Source organism: Zalophus californianus, chromosome 7 (genome assembly GCF_009762305.2).
Source record: "Zalophus californianus isolate mZalCal1 chromosome 7, mZalCal1.pri.v2, whole genome shotgun sequence".
NCBI lineage: Eukaryota > Metazoa > Chordata > Mammalia > Carnivora > Otariidae > Zalophus > Zalophus californianus.
Genome location: NC_045601.1, coordinates 133,471,016 through 133,486,907, shown reverse-complemented (window position 1 = coordinate 133,486,907; position 15,892 = coordinate 133,471,016). Strand labels below are relative to the sequence as shown.

The window sequence follows — 15,892 nt, the reverse complement described above, 5'->3', positions numbered from 1 at the left end:
GTGTGTGAGTGCTTCCTGGAAAAGGCCTTTTCTTCTCTACTTGGATGGCTTTGTGCCCTTTTATGGTAAGTTGGAAAAAAAAAACACACTAGAATTTTAAAATATACCTCTTAGGAATTCATATAGATGAGATAAAGCTGTGTATACACATTTAAAGGACAACATTAGGAACACATGGTTTTAGAGGTTTTTTCCTTGGGTAGATGTGGAGAGATGTGTTATCCTGGGAATAGTGATGCAGTAAGAGTCACGGTCAAGGTCCCAGTCCTACACTGACTGATGAGTTCACATGTGCTTATTAAGTAATCATGAACGAATGAGTGAGGACATACATGGAACCATATTTAAAGTGAGCCACAAGCCAAGATTATAACTAATCCAAATCTGCACATTTGAGGCCATAGAGAAAGCAAAGAAAAAGAAATGCATAGGCAAGATTTTAATTTCTAGCACTAACAAGTTACCCTCCAAAATGGCAATACAGCTATACACCCTGCATGGTGTTTATTCCCTATTTCCCTTTATGTTTGCCCGCACCTTATGGAATGTGTGATCTCGTAGTTTTGATCTCAATGTCCCCGATGAGGAAAGAGTAGAGCCAATTTTCATATGCTTACTGGTAATTTTTATTTCCTCTTCTGTGAATTGATATATATATTACCCACTTTTCTACACTTGTGGAAACTGAAGTTTTATTAACTTAAGCAGACTTCAACTTCCAGTCTTGATAGAATTGCAAATGCAAAACTATGATGCCCTAGAGAAAGGATCCACGAGGTGAACCCTGAAACAAACTGATTTGTCGATATCGACACACAAGTAATACTCTGGATACCCATCCTTCTTCTGTTTCACATAAGCAAATATAGTCCTCTGGTCTCCAGGTTCTGTCTTATAACACAGAAGTTTTCATTTTGATATTGTTCAATTTGTGTATGTTGACTTCTGTAGTTCGGTTTTCTGTGTCTTTTTCAGAAGGTGTCCCCTACACAGAGTTAAAGACACAGTCACATATTTCTTCATGTAATTTAAAAAATTATGCCTGTAGTACATCCCGATTATATTTTTATAACTAGTATGAAGTAAGGAGATTACTTTTCATTAAATGAAAGCCAGTTCTCTTGATACCATTTCTTTAAAAATCTAGAAAAATGTAGGGCACCTGGGTGGCTCAGTTGGTTAAGCGACTGCCTTTGGCTCAGGTCATGATCCTGGAGTCCCGGGATTGAGTCCCACATCAGGCTCCCTGCTCAGCGGGGAGTCTGCTTCTCCCTCTGACCTTCTTCCCTCTTGTGTTCTCTCTCTCTCATTCTCGCTCTCTCAAATAAATAAATAAAACCTTTAAAAAAAAATAAAAATAAATAAATAAAAATCTAGAAAAATGTAATCCGTGGGGGGAAGTTAGAGTCACAGAATGTCAGAGCCACAAAGACCAAAAAAACGAAAAACAAAACAAAACAAAAAAACAAAAACGAACAAAAAGCCCTGTTCAATGTCCACTGTTTCAGGTAAGGGACTGGGGGTCTAGAAGCATTCAGTAACCTACTCAAGGCCACCCAGTGGGGAAGCGGCAGAATCAGAAATCAAACGCAGGCTGCCTATGGCCCAGCTCAGTCTTTCCGGAATTCTTCTAAAGACGTTCTGCCAATATCACTTGAATGTGCTTCCTGGATCCCACGCACACTTCTTAAACTAGCTAAAATAACTATTCTAGGCATTCTAGTATACATCCCTGCACTGAGTGTGTGTGTGCATGAGTGAGTTGCATGTGCGCACACACATGCGTGACTGCGTGTGTGTTTGTTACAAAAACTCTTTGTGTTACCTTACTCCACTCAAATTTACGTATATTGAGGTCCAGGCCCCCTAGGTGAAAACGGTCAACTACATTTGATTCAAATAGAATAATTTTCAGTAATTTGTTTCAAATAGAATATAATTCCTGCAAACACCATGAATTTTTTTTTAACTAATCAAGGCAATCACTCCACCAAATTAAGAAAGAGCAGGAGGTCTTGGTCATGCTTGGCTGAGGGAATGAACAACAGACCATGCATCCACCTCAACAGCCAGCTTGGTAGGTATGGAACAGAACAATGCATAACATGTTTTGGGGAAAGTCCGCTCTAATTCCAGGGCAATCCACACAACCCCAAATACAGAATATAGGCTTTCTTGACATTGCCACATAAAAGCAGAATGCTCAGTTTAAATCTTCAACTTAAAAAAAAGAACTTCGAGTTTTCCTGTTCAGAGATTAAGATACATGGTTGAAGCTGCCCTTCATGCATCCTTCGTACGTTGTTAGCAGGACACAAAGCACCCACATTTCACAGGAGACCCTGAGGGATGAAGAAAAAAATGTGAAGCTGTGTTGGGCAGGAAAGAAAGAGAGGAGACAGCGTGGAACTAAGCTTACCCCAACAGACACAAGGATACAGCATTCCTGGAACTAGTCTAGGTGTTTAGACCTTGTATCATTCACAAAGCAAGAGAAACTCCATCAAAGAGGGGCTTTTAAAAAAGGAGGAGCAAAGGAGTTTGTTTTTCTGACACAGGAAGTCTGGAGGCAGACAATCCAAAGCTCAACCATGCTCTTTCATCTTTCCTCTTTGCCATTTCCAGTTGACAGCCTCATAGTCACAGTATGGCTGCTGAACCTCCAGGCATCACACTTTGGTTTAAGAGAGAAAGAATGAGGAAGTGGTAGTGCCAGTTGCATCAGTTTCTCTTATTGTAAAAGCTTTCCTAAACCACCCCTCTTTCCCCAGTAGATGAATTTTGGCTGGTCTATTGGCTCAAACTGCTCCACGTGACCATCTCCACATAGATGGAAACAAAATACAGATATTTATTTCCTTTGTCTAGTCACTATGGTAACTTCAGCATGTGGAGGCTGGAGCTGGGTGGACCCTGTGCCTGCCACAGATTCACCATACATGGATCTGGGATCTGAATGATTCCGGGGCTAATCGTCTCTTCTAGAAGTCACTGTACCACCACCATTCCATGGCCTGAAACCAAATCTGAGAAAAGGAGACATATATCTCTAAGATCCCACAATTTTTACAGTGAGCCAATGGAAGAGCAAAATAAAACTGGATCCCCGACTCAAGAGAGAACAGAGATCTTAGATTAGATTCACCCATATTCTCAGGGACAGAAAATGTGGTCATGAAAAATTTCCTTATCCTCTCTAAAACCCACATCTTCATCTGTAAAATGTAAATAATGATTCCTACATTGCAAGTTTGTCATGAGATTTCTTTGGAGTCCTGCAAAGGATGCATCATCCTAAGAATGAAGAGCAAGAGCTTTGCTCTGGGACAGCTGGGTTTAAATTGAACTTGGACACCTACCAGCTGGGTGATCCTGGCTAAGTGATTTATCCTATAATGACTTTTCTCATCTGTAAAAGGGAGATAGTGACACACTTCTTCATGGGACTATAATGAGAATCAGCAAAAAAAAAAAAAAAAAAAAAAAAAATCTGGGGAAGCATTTGAAATAGCCCTGGGCATATGGCAAGTATTCAGTAAAGACCAGCTGCTCTTATATTTAGGTATCTGTACCTTGCACCGATGTGAGATGTCAGAGACAACACCACTGTTCTTTTCCTTTCCCATGCCATGAGATTTTCATGGGGACTGAACAAGGTAAAAATTATGACTCTGCTTGGTGAGGTCCAAGGAGTTACTGAAAAGAAAGCATTTGCCCTGACGGTGGCAGGGTGTGGGGGGGCTCAGGGAGCAGCCCCTGGGGGCAGCCAGGACCCCGCCAGGTCTGCGGAGCCGATGCTGTGTTTGACTGCACCTGCCTCATCCCCGTCGAGCACATTAGCCTGCAGAGATGAAAAGGAATAAGAGAAGTTTTCGAGCCTTGACCAAACTCAACAGCTTTCCAGCAGATGGAGGAGTCATCATCTTTCAGACATGTCGTCAAAGAAGAAAGAAAGTCTTCCCCAGGAAGCTGAGTCAGCCCATGCCGTCAGGCAGAGCTGTTGCCATCTCCTCCCTGGCGGACCCCATGTGTCAGGTGGCACGGGCATTTGGGGCTCAGAGAGACAGGGATGTAGACAGGGCGACTTCCTCCCCACCCCCAGATGCACTCCTGGTGTGCCACTGAAGAGGAAATTAGTGTTCGCTTCTGCAACACCAGGACACGTCCTGTGCAGTACAAAACGGGGACGGGAGAAGGACAGCTGAGTGCTCGGTCTCCCGGGGAGGAGGGCACTGTCCCCAAGCCAAAGGAGCCGTGGGCTCCTTTGGTCCGTGAAAGAGCAGCGTTTGCCTTAGGAGGTGATCCCTGGGCCTCAGGACCCCTGAGGACTGTAGATATTGTCAGTAGGGACAGATGGGGGAGCACCCATGTTTTCTACCTTTGGAAGGGCACCTGCTGTGCCTTCTCGCTGATGAGAAAGAAAAAGAAAGAAAAAGAAAGAAAGAAAGAAAGAAAGAAAGAAAGAAAGAAAGAAAGAAAGAAAGAAAGAAAGAAAGAAAGAAAGAAAGAAAGAAAGAAAGAAAAGAAAGAAAAAGAAAGAAGGATATCTCTCCAGTCCTGGATTTTCATATTTAATCAGCCCACAGGCCCCAAGGCATGCTCTGGCCCTGCAGAGGATGGAAAGGTAGTTTAAATCTCTACTACAAAATGGGTGGCTCTTGCCAGAGAACTTGCTGGAAGCTGCCAACCATGAAAGCAGTAGAACAGGTGCTCAAGACTCACTGAATATTAGGGTAGTTAGGGTTTCATTATCATGCTCAGCTCTTCCACGGAACAGCTGCTCTTGGGTATGATTTTGAATTCACAGCTTCTGGCCACCCGATCATCACTCACAGGCAGAAGTAACCCATGGAGAGACGAATTATTAATAATAATGAAGACACATCGAATGCTGATTCTGCGTGGGGCACTTACTTTGCTTAGGGTTTTGTAGGCGCTTAACTCCTTTTTTTCTTCATGAACACCCTAGAGGGAGGTACTATTTTAACCTCCATTTTAAGATCGACAAAACTGAAGCCGAGAGGAGCAAAGCTAAGGGCCTTGCATGCACCAAAGTTCTCAGGGTTCCAAGCTCCGGGCTTCATCACTGGGTGATGCCCCGTCTCCCTGAGAACTCTGTACACGAGCCACCAGCACCTCAGAGCAGAAGATCTGGAATGCAAGGCTCCGCAGCCTCCACAATTCAGCTACCAGGGTATTTGTGAATACCGCAAAGAGTACTTCACCAAGCCAACAGAAGGCTCCATGAACAAGAACGGTGGCATTCACTTTGTGAATTTATATACATTCTAGAAGCTAAGCAGTGTAGAGTAGATTCTGACATTCCTCTCCTGGTCATCTCAGGGATGAGCACCGTGGCTATGTGAATAATCCAGTGTGTTGCTTTCCAGCCGTGTCTTGGGCCACATGGTCTTCTCTGGAATGTCTCCTTAATCGGCTCTGTTACCAACCAAGACTAAGTCCCTGCTTAAGCCCTTTTACTAAGTGCTTTCAAACACTGACTCAACATCAAATCGATTTCTCCAGGAATCTGCTTCCCTCCAATATGCCTCGCCAAGTGTTGCCTTCGACATCTGACAGCTCCCTGTTGGGACGATGTGAGCTTTGTAGGTCGGCCCTTCTTCCTCTGGGGTATGTTCTATGCAAGGCATGATGGGTGGGGAGGCTTCCCTGTTAGAGCTGGGGCTGTGGGATCCTCTGTCGGGAAGATCTGTGTGTGCCATCGCCATGATAATCCCCATAGAGCACCATTAAATGTCCCTTTGCCAGCCATCGCTAATGGACATGACTGTTTAATAATTGAATGCATTATGTCATGTGAGCCTCCACAACACCTTAGCTAGAGTTTTCCTTGGGCCTCTGCCCTGGGTATCTCAAACCAGCTCAGATGAACACAGACATACCCCAGCCTTCCGGTGTTACCCATGAGCGATGCATCAATCAACACGTAATTATTACAGACTTTGTCTGTTTCTGAAATCCATCCCTTAAAGTGAATTTCCTGCTGCAGCCATACCAACTTCGCAATTGTGTTTCTATTGCTCTTGGGCTCTGGGCCACTTGATACTACACAAAACCAAACAAGGTTTCATCTGAAGAGATTGCTGCCTCCGCTAGCTCAGCCTCCAGATGCAAATCCCCCACTGCAGGTCCCCTGCTTCCACAGAGAAAGGGTGTTTATAAACACGGCTTTAAGTGAACAGGAAGATTTCTTTTTGAGTGCTGCCTGAACCGTTCACTCTCTTCTCCTGCCATGGTCCAATCCTCTGCAGCAGTTTCCTAGGCTATAAATGAAAAATCTTTCCTTGGGGATGGACAGATGCTAAGCAAGCCGAGCTGTTACTATGTTACTTGACCTTGCCACCAGAGGGAGGATACAGACCGGGGAAGTCCTCCCTCTCCAGGTATAGGAGTTTCTTTGTGGCTACTACAAATTCAGCGGCTTAAAAGAACATACATTTAATATTTTATAGTTCTGCAAGTCAGCAGTCTAAAATGTATTGGCAGAGCTTCCTTCTGCAGGCTCTGGGGGGAGCAAATCTGTTTTCTTGCCTTTTTCCAGCTTCTAGAATCCACCCGCATTCCTTGGCTCATGGCCCCTTCCTCCATTCTTGAAGCCAGCCGGATAGCTCCTTCAAATCCCTCTCTCTCTAACTTGGACATTCATACCTCCCTCTTTATAAAGAAGGATCCTCGCAGTGCCTTTGGGCCCACCAGGAGAACCCAGGGCACTCTCTTCACGTCAAGATCCATCATTCCATCTGCAAAGTCCTTTTGTCATGCAAGGAAACACAGTCACTGGTTCCAGGGATCGGGATGTGGACATCCTGGAAGAGGGGCATTATTCTGCCTGCCACACTAGGGAAGAAGACAAGATGACCAAACTGAAAAAAAGTAACCCTTCATAGAAAGGGGGAGATCAATTCACAGCAGATTCTTCGGCCACCAAGATGTTCATGGAAGCCCGTGAAGTGAACCTGAAAGATGAACTGACACCCTCTTTGCAGAAGAAGAAACTGAAGCCCAGAGAAGTTAAAGGACTTACCACACACACACACACACACACACACACACACACACACACACACGAGCTAGTTAACGACCTGACAGTGTCCTCAGTCCGGCACCTGACTCTGAGTCCAGGGTTCTCCTTCCACTCAGGGTCTTCCACTCCACATCAGATCCACCCTCTTCTTAAAAGAAATGTGTCACCATACATAGTCATGTAGTCTCCTGGGTGCTCTTGAAGCTGAGAAGCCCTTTCTGCAGGCCTTTCTGTCACGTGCTCTAGAAACGTTGCTCACCATGCAGTGGTATTCTTTGAAGATCCTCTTCTTTCATCCCTGCTCGAAATAGCACCTGCCATAGTGTTCCTGGGAATCTTCAGAGCGAGGACCCAAAAGAATGGGTAAATTGATCACCCGGTGAACTGACCTACATTCTGCTTAATTGTTTTTGGCTTGACCATGACCCCAGGCATCAGAGGCAAGCGGAAAAAAGGAGATGGTGAGATCTCGATGTGTATAGATTTTATGGCTCTGGTTGATCTTAAAAATTAATAATTGTCAGGAAGAAATTTAAAGAGAAGAGACTTTTAGCATAGTTAATTTTTACAAAAAACCCACTTCTGCTGATGTCTGAGGAAGAAGAAATTATCAAAATGATGACTTGTAGGTTTCTCGGGGGTAGATCATCTGGTCTGGTTCAACTGCTCTTTTATTATGATGTGTTGGGTCAAGTTTTATTTTATTACAGAAAAGACTAAATTGGATGTCACATATTTTATGTGAGATATTTTAATATGGGCAAAAGACCTCAGATTCTCTCTAATGTACAAAATGCTTTATATTATCGGAAGTAACTGAAGAAACAAAGGTTTTAATAAAACATGAACCGAAGATGCCGTCGAAAGATACTTAAGATGTTTCTAGGGTCACCATCAAATGCATAGAATCTCCTGATTTTTTTAACACTTTAGTTGTAAATCCTTTTGGAGGGCTTCAAAAAGGCATTCACTTCCTTCTGATTTGATCATTTAGTACATTTGGCAGCTGTTGAGTTTCATTTCATAACGTGTTTCCAATGGAGATGTACATAGCGTGGCTTGTTTAATATAATTTGTTGTTTACGCTCCAGCATTCATGGTATTATCTGCCTAAATGTGCAAAGAGGGGCTGAGTGAATAGCTGTTTTTGTTTTTCTTTTCTTTCTTCTTTAATTTTTAAATCAGCCAGGGTTTTCTGCATCTTGCAAAACATAATCAGTACTGATAGAGTTTACACATTTCAGCAAAAGAATCATACTCCTTCAAAGTTCTCCAAACAGTCCCCAGACCTCCAATTACTATAATAAAAGTTAAGACAGGTAAAATCCCAGCACAATAAATGCTATTGCAAAGGAAGCTTCTCGTCCCAGTAGCGGAGACCAAAGAAATGAGACTTCGCTGGTCGGACTGCAGCATGGTATGCACACAGACTGTCCATCTGTCGTCCTCCAGGTCCCACGGATGCCTCGGATTGACGCCCTCTCCCCACTGTTTACCATCTCAGCCGTGGGCCACCACCAGCTGATCCACACATCCAATCACCAGGGTCCGCAGTCCGATCATCACCAACCCTATTGGTTTTTATCTTCCGAGTCACTTTCCTTCTGCTCTCACAGCCGGAGCCCCATGATGATGCCAGGGAGCCCTGGGCACTCTTGCCTTCATGGAGCCCTGATGCCATAAAAAAAGATATTTAAAATTACATCTTATCACTTTGTTCATATAAAGACAGATGTAATCCAAGCTGAATCCGTTATTATATGTTCAACATTATTATATTCATTCTTAAATTCTGATTTTAAGCTAAGCAAATTGAACATTTTCACAGGCCACTAACAGGTGCCCTGGGCCGGGGGCACGGGGCCTGCTGTGCCGAATGGCTAAGCTGGACCTGCTCATGGCCCCAACCCTCACTTGTGCTTCTCTGACTGTCCCTTGCCTGGTCTCTGCCCACCTACTCTTGGCAATCTGTTCTCCAGCTGCAGCCAGAGGACCTAAATATTCAAATTTGCATATAATTCTTCAAGGTTTTGCATTGTTTTTTAATTTTTTTTCATTTTTTAGCTTTGCTGAGATAGAGTTGACATATAGTGTAAGTTGGAGGTGTTCATGGTAGTGACTTGATACATGTTGTGATGACCACACTAAGGTTAAGTTAACACACTCAGCGACTCACATAGTCATAACTTGTGTGTGTGGTGGAAATGTTTAAGACTTCCCCTCAGCAGCTTCCGAGTATACAATACAGCATTGTCAACTACAGTCTCCACGCTCTGTGTGTATTATTTCCCTTCTTCAGCTTAGAACTCGTAAGTTTGTACCCTTTGAACACCTTCATCCATTTTAATCCCCCACCAACCACCACCCACACACCCACACCCACACCCACCCACCCACCCACACACACACACACCCACACCCACACTCCAGCAACCACCAGTCTGTTCTCTGTGGCCATGAGTTTGGTGTGTTCAGATTCCACATACAAGTGAGGTCATACAACATTGACCATTCTCTGTCTAATTTCACTCAGTCTAATGTCCTCAAGCTTCATTCACATTGCAAATAGCAAGATTTCCTTCTCTTTTGAGGCTAAATAATATCCACATCTTTTTTTTTATTATTTGAGCACAGGTGACACACAGTGTTACATTAGTTTTAGGTGTACAAATTAGTGATTCAACAACTCTCTACATTATGCGATGCTCACCACAAATGAGCTCCCCTCTGTCCCCATACAACGCCATCACAATTCCATTGACTATATTCCCTATGCTGTGCCTTTTATTCCCGTGACTTCTTCATTCCATTAGTGGAAGCTTGTCTCTTCCACTCCCTTCACCCATGTGCCCATCTCCCACTCCCCTCCCCTCTGGCGACCATCAGTTCTCTGCATTTCTAGGTCTGATTCTGTTTTTTGTTTATTAATTTGTTTGATTTTTAGATTCCACATATAAATGAAGTCATACAGCATTTGTTTCTCTGTCTGACTTATTTCACTTAGCATGATACCCTCCAGATCCATCCATATTGTGACAAATGGCAAGATCTCATCCTTAATTATGGCTGAGTAATATTCCATCGTATATATACACCACATCTTCTTCATCCATTCATCTATCAATGGACACTTGGCTTGTTTCTATATTTTGGCTATTGTAAAAATGCTGCAATAAACATAAGGGTGCATGTATCTTTTCAAATTAGTGTTTTCATTTTCATGGGGTAAATACCCAGTCCTGGAATTATTGGTTCATATGGTAGCTCTATTTTTAAGTTTTTGAGGATCCTCCATATTGTTTTCCACAGTGGCGACACCAGCTTGCATTCCCACCAACAGTGCACAAGGGTTCTTTTTTCTCCACATCCTTGCAGACACTCGTTACTTCTTGTCTTTCTGATTCTAGCCATTCTGACAGGTGTGAGGTGATCTCTCACTGTGGCTTTGATTTGCATTTCCCCGATGATGAGTGATGTTGAGCATATTTTCCTGTGTCTGTTGGCATGTATATGTCTTCTTTGAAAAAACGTATATTCAGGTCTTCTCATTTTTAATTGGATTATTTGTTTTTCGGTGTTGAGTTATATTAGCTCTTTATATATTTTGGATATTAACACTTTATCAGATACATCATTTGCAAATATCTTCTCCCATTGATAGGTTTTTGGTTTTGTTGATGCTTTCCTTTGCTGTGCAAAAGTCAGTTCAGATAATACCAACTTAATTTCAATAGTATACTAAAACTATTTCATGTTGTTATTGTCACATATTATATCTTTGTATATTGTGTTTGCATCAATATATAGTTATACTTCTTGTTTTATGCAGTTGTCATCTAAACCAGATAGGAAAAAAAAAAGGAATTGCAAACAACAACAAAAAAATACATTAACACCGTCTTGGGGCACCTGGGTGGCTCAGTCTGTTAAGCATCTGCCTTCAGCTCAGGTCATGATGGCAGGATCCTGGGATCAAGCCCCACGTTGGGCTCCCTGCTCAGTGGGTAGTCTGCTTCTCCCTCTCCCTCTGCTGCTCCACCTGCTTGTGCTTGCTCTCTCTCTCTCTCTGTCAAATAAATAAATAAAATCTTTTTAAAAAAATTTCAAAAACACATTAATACTGTCTTATAGGGGTGCCTGGGTGGCCAGTCAGTTAAAGCGTCTGCCTTCAGCTCAAGCCATGATCCCAGGGTCCTGGGTTCAAGCCCATCGGGCTCCTTGCTCAGCAGGGAGCCTGCTTCTCCCTCTCCCTCTGCTGCTCCCCCTACTTGTGCTCTCTCTCCCTCTTTCTCTCTGTCAAATAAATAAATAAACTCTTTTTAAAAAAAAACTTATAATTATCTAATGTAGCTATCTTTACATGTGTATTTGAGTGACTGTCTAGTGTCCTTTAATTTCAGCCTGATGATGTCTCTGGAAAGTTTCTTGTGGGGCACATCTGGTAGAAGCAGATTCTCCTGGGTTTAGTTTATTTGGGGATGTCTTAAATTCTCTATTATTTTTGAAGGATACTGTTGCCTGATACAGATTTTTGGTTGACAATTTTTTTTTCTCAGCCTTTCCAATATGGCATCTCACTGTCTTCTGGCTACCATGGTCTCTGATGAGAAGTAAGCTGCACGTCCCGTTGAGGATCCCTTGTACATCATACAATCTGTCACTTCTCCCTTGTGGCTTTCAAGTTTCTCTCTCTTTGTCTCTCAGAAGTTTGGTTGGAGATGACCATGTAGTAGGGTGGAAACATCAGTGGCTTGGAGGTAAACGTGGGTGTTAATCCCAGCTGTGTCCATTTCTAACTGGTTTTCTCATGTCTGATAGGAACATAATACTATCTAATATTAGGACTATTGCAAAAATAAAATTAAATAATGTAAACGAGTCATGGAAAGCAAGCGATATATCACTGTTCAATTTTTATAGACTCAGGACATGGTTCTGCCCAGAATGGGCTACTATTTCATTCCTAACTGACTGGTTCACATTGGTGCTCCCATTTTATTTGTCCTGTACCATTTTCCCTCTACAAGGGCAAATGTCTACAGTCAGAAAACACCACTCATCTATACCCTGGGCTGTTTCAGGGGCCACCCAAACTAGTGCTATTTCTCTTACAGTATCATCCAGGGATGTTGAATGGAACATAATGTTGTCACCTCATGGCCGTCTCTGCAATACGAGGATTACACACGGTTTCCCTTAAATAACACATCATACTAATAAACTGACTTCATCTTTGGTTTGGTTTGGTTTTGTAGTCATTTTTTGTGTTTTATTCTTGTGTCAGATTTTACCTATGCTTTCTCATGGATTTGTCAGGGATTTTTTTGTTCATTGTGTGTCCAGCGCCCAGACTGGTATACGGTAGGTACTCAAATATTTGTTGGCGAGGGAATGGATGAATACATAAACTTTGTTTGTTTTAATGATTTTCTTCTATTTTTTCTAACTCATTTGTATTTCTGGTACTGACTCCCTTTCCAATTCTGAGTAGCCACTGAACGGATTTGTTTGCTCTCTTGCAGGTTTGTTTGTTTTCTCCTTCCCACCTGAATGCCGTACATCATCATGCTTTGATTGCAGTGACTCAGGGTTCCAACAAAGACAGATGCTTTCAGCACCTGTTCTTTCAAAAGCAAGTTTAAATCATTTCCCTCCGTATAGGTCTAAAATCTATCCTGCTCTAAGAAACAGAGGAGAACGCATCCTGCGTCACATGATGGCTTTTGCGGGATGAGTCTTAGCACCATGTGGCCAGAGATCCAGGCTGCATGCTACCCAAAGTTTGGTCCACAGATCTGGGCTGCTCCATGAACCATCACCATCTGCAATAAGTATAGAAAGTGAGAACAAGCACTTAGAAACTTATTTGAAATTTGACGTTGCCGCAGCAGCCAAGCCTCTGATTTTGCATTTTATAAAATTTGCAGTCCATGACGTGTTCGAAATAAAAGACACTGGCCCTCTCACACACAAATAGTGTGAGAAGCCCCAGCTGAGTTCTGAGCGGGATCAAATGTAGAGGTGGCTCCATCTGTCTATAGAACAGGCTGCGAGCTTGAGGACTGTCCACGTCCCATGACTTTCTGGAAAAACTATAAACCTGGCATAATGCTTCCTGATGGGTGGGAGTCATAAGCCCTTGTATATGTTTCCATAGGAAAAAAATGCTGTTTAGGGAATAATGGACATTACCTGAAGTTATGTAGTATATCGCAGTTTCTAAATCAATTCGTCTTCTGTCTTTGCAGCACACAAATGTAGCTGCCCTGCAAGGAAAACCTCATTCCCTGGGATAAAAAGGCAGCTGTGCCAGAGGAGGTAATAATAGGGGAGCCTGTACCAAGTCAGGATATACCTCATTGACGCTAAAGCTGATTGATGAGCAAGGAGCCTTCTGAGTCCAGAGGAGAACAAAAGGGAAACGAGATAGACAAATGGTACCAGGACGCATGAGAAACCGTAGGTGTGACATAGATGTGTGTTCTCTTGCAAGGGAAGATTAGGGTCTTTAAAGACTGACAGTTGTTGTCAGTGCAGTTGACATAAATTTTGCTAATGTTAATGGAAATGTACTAGCACGATTTACCAAAGCCATTTACAGCTGTTGAGTTAGAGTGAGATAGAAAGCCACTGTAGGAAGAAGAACCCCAGAGGTTTTGTACTCTTGAGTGTGAACAAATGCATATTTTAAAACCGCTATACACACAGAGTGTTCCCTCTAGTGTGTCAATTCTTATTTTTCTTTAAAGTTATTCTTGCAGATCATAAAAAATCTACAGCAGATTTTGTGGTTCCAGAAAGCCTTCTAAGACTCTCTGCTTTCTCCATTTTGAGACTGTGCTTCTTGGGTTCACAGGCTTTTATTTCTAACAATTTTGGTTTTTTTTAGGAAATTATGTTCTTTCATCCTTCCTCATGATGCTAGAATTAGACAGTCTCATCTGGGTTGAATCAGACAAGTCACAAAATATTCTGCAATGCCAAGACATTGCTTTTAGCTCTGGAGTGACAATGCCAAGGGCATGTGAAGTTTCTACAGATAATGGATCAAATATAAAGAGCATCAAAGGCCAACCTTGAAGGGCATGAGGTGAGGCTCATGACATCTCTATGCTGCTGCAGTCAGTGCTTGCAAAGCAAGCCAGAGAGTTGACGGTGGGAGGGAAATGCCTTCACAGCTGAAATATCTCCTGGTGTCGAGGACGCAACTGGATGGCCTTCAACCTGGGGAACATCTCTTCCCTTCTCTTCTTACAAGGGCATCAGTCCTATTGGATCAGGGTACCACCCTTATCACCCTTATGACCTCAATTCACCTTAATTATCTCCCTAAAGGCCCTGTCTCCAAATACAGCCAGACTGGGTGCCTAGACTTCAACATACAAACTTGCAGTGGGTGGGGCTGGGGAGCACACAATTCAGTCCATAACATTAGTAAAAGTTTTTTTCTGCGAGTAGTAGAAACTCAACTCTCATGTTGGGTTGTCCAGAGGAAGAGTGTCTCCACTGTTCATTCCGGAGCTCAACAGAGACCCAGTTTCAACAGCAACCACAGAAATTATGTTCAGTTGTGTGCATAGATTCAAACACAATTACTGTCAGGCACACAAACTATTTTAAGATTCTGTGGGTCTATTCTGCCCAAATTAATTACTATCTGTAAGAGGTACCAACAGCACTCATTAAACCAGGCTGGATTATTGCAGGATGTTAACGGTGTTTACGTGTCTGTCATCATTGGAAATGACATTAACATCACTTCCCTCATTTATTTATCCAGAGCACAGTGAATGAACAGGCCTTGAGTTAGAAGGTTTCAAGGCCACCAAAATGTTCAGAAACTAGAATGCCTCCGCCTTGTTTCATGAATCTCAGGGCAAGGTGAGCCACTTCTGCACACTCCAAGAAGAGAATTGTGAAAATTCAGATGTTCCAGAAAATATAAGTAAACAATAAATAAATAAATGTTGTCACTCCTTGAAATCAGCTTGTATCTGTCAACTGCACAATTACCTACAGCTAAGATTCACACTTCAGGGGACCCCAGAAAAGGGATTTCTGCTTCTTATTACTGTTCAGTGTTTGTTCTGGTTTGGTTTGGTTTGGTTTGCCTCCCACTTTTCTTGACTTATCACGGCTTCCAGCATCTCTGTCCTCTTCTTTCAAAGGTTTTCCATTTTTCTTTTTACAAACTTGATGTCTCTCTGCTTCCCACCAGTCTTTGCTTTGAGTTCCTGCCTCCTGCAAGAAATCCCCCCTCCTCTCCTTCACGTCTCCCTCTACCCTTGCCTACTGAGGCCCTGAAAGGCAGGCTCTTACCAGAGACCCTGAGTCGATGTCTTAAACGTACCTTGAGGAAGTGCCTTCTTTCCACATGTAGATCTTTCTGGGAAGAACCAAGCACGGTCCATCATCTAGACCTGGGAGTCTCCATGAGAAGGCTGCCCCTGAAACTGAAGAGGAGCACTGGGCATTCTCTTTGCACAAAGCAGAATTCTTTCATCTCAGAGAATTCAATTCTATGAGCACTCTGAATTCTAGACTGAAGCAGATCAAGCCTCGGTGGATGCCTTTAATAACTGTATCTTCCCTCACAAGGGCTGTATGCTTGTAGGGGATCAGACTTTTTAAAAACAGAGGCACACTCTGGTCTCCTTGCTGCTCAGTTTCACAATTTTGAACCGTGAGCTTCTTTGTTGTCAAAGTTGGGTCTCTGTAGGCCTGGTGCCAGGACACTTTCTACTTGTAGGGGCAGAATTACTGGGGTATTCACTGTGGGATTACATTACCTCTGCCTTCCCTGTGAGCCAGCAGCCGGCTCATCCTCAAACCCCAGCCCTTGTGCAG

General features: G+C 42.9%; 1 long non-coding RNA gene across 1 annotated transcript; it reads right to left on the bottom strand.

Moving 5' to 3' along the window:
* Positions 1-2,118: 2,118 nt before the first annotated feature.
* On the bottom strand, positions 2,119-15,517 carry LOC113927541. Its single transcript, XR_003521661.1, has 3 exons — positions 15,396-15,517; positions 8,542-8,716; positions 2,119-2,342 (listed from the first exon to the last, which is right to left on the bottom strand). It is a non-coding gene; the product is annotated as an uncharacterized LOC113927541 (long non-coding RNA).
* Positions 15,518-15,892: the final 375 nt, after the last annotated feature.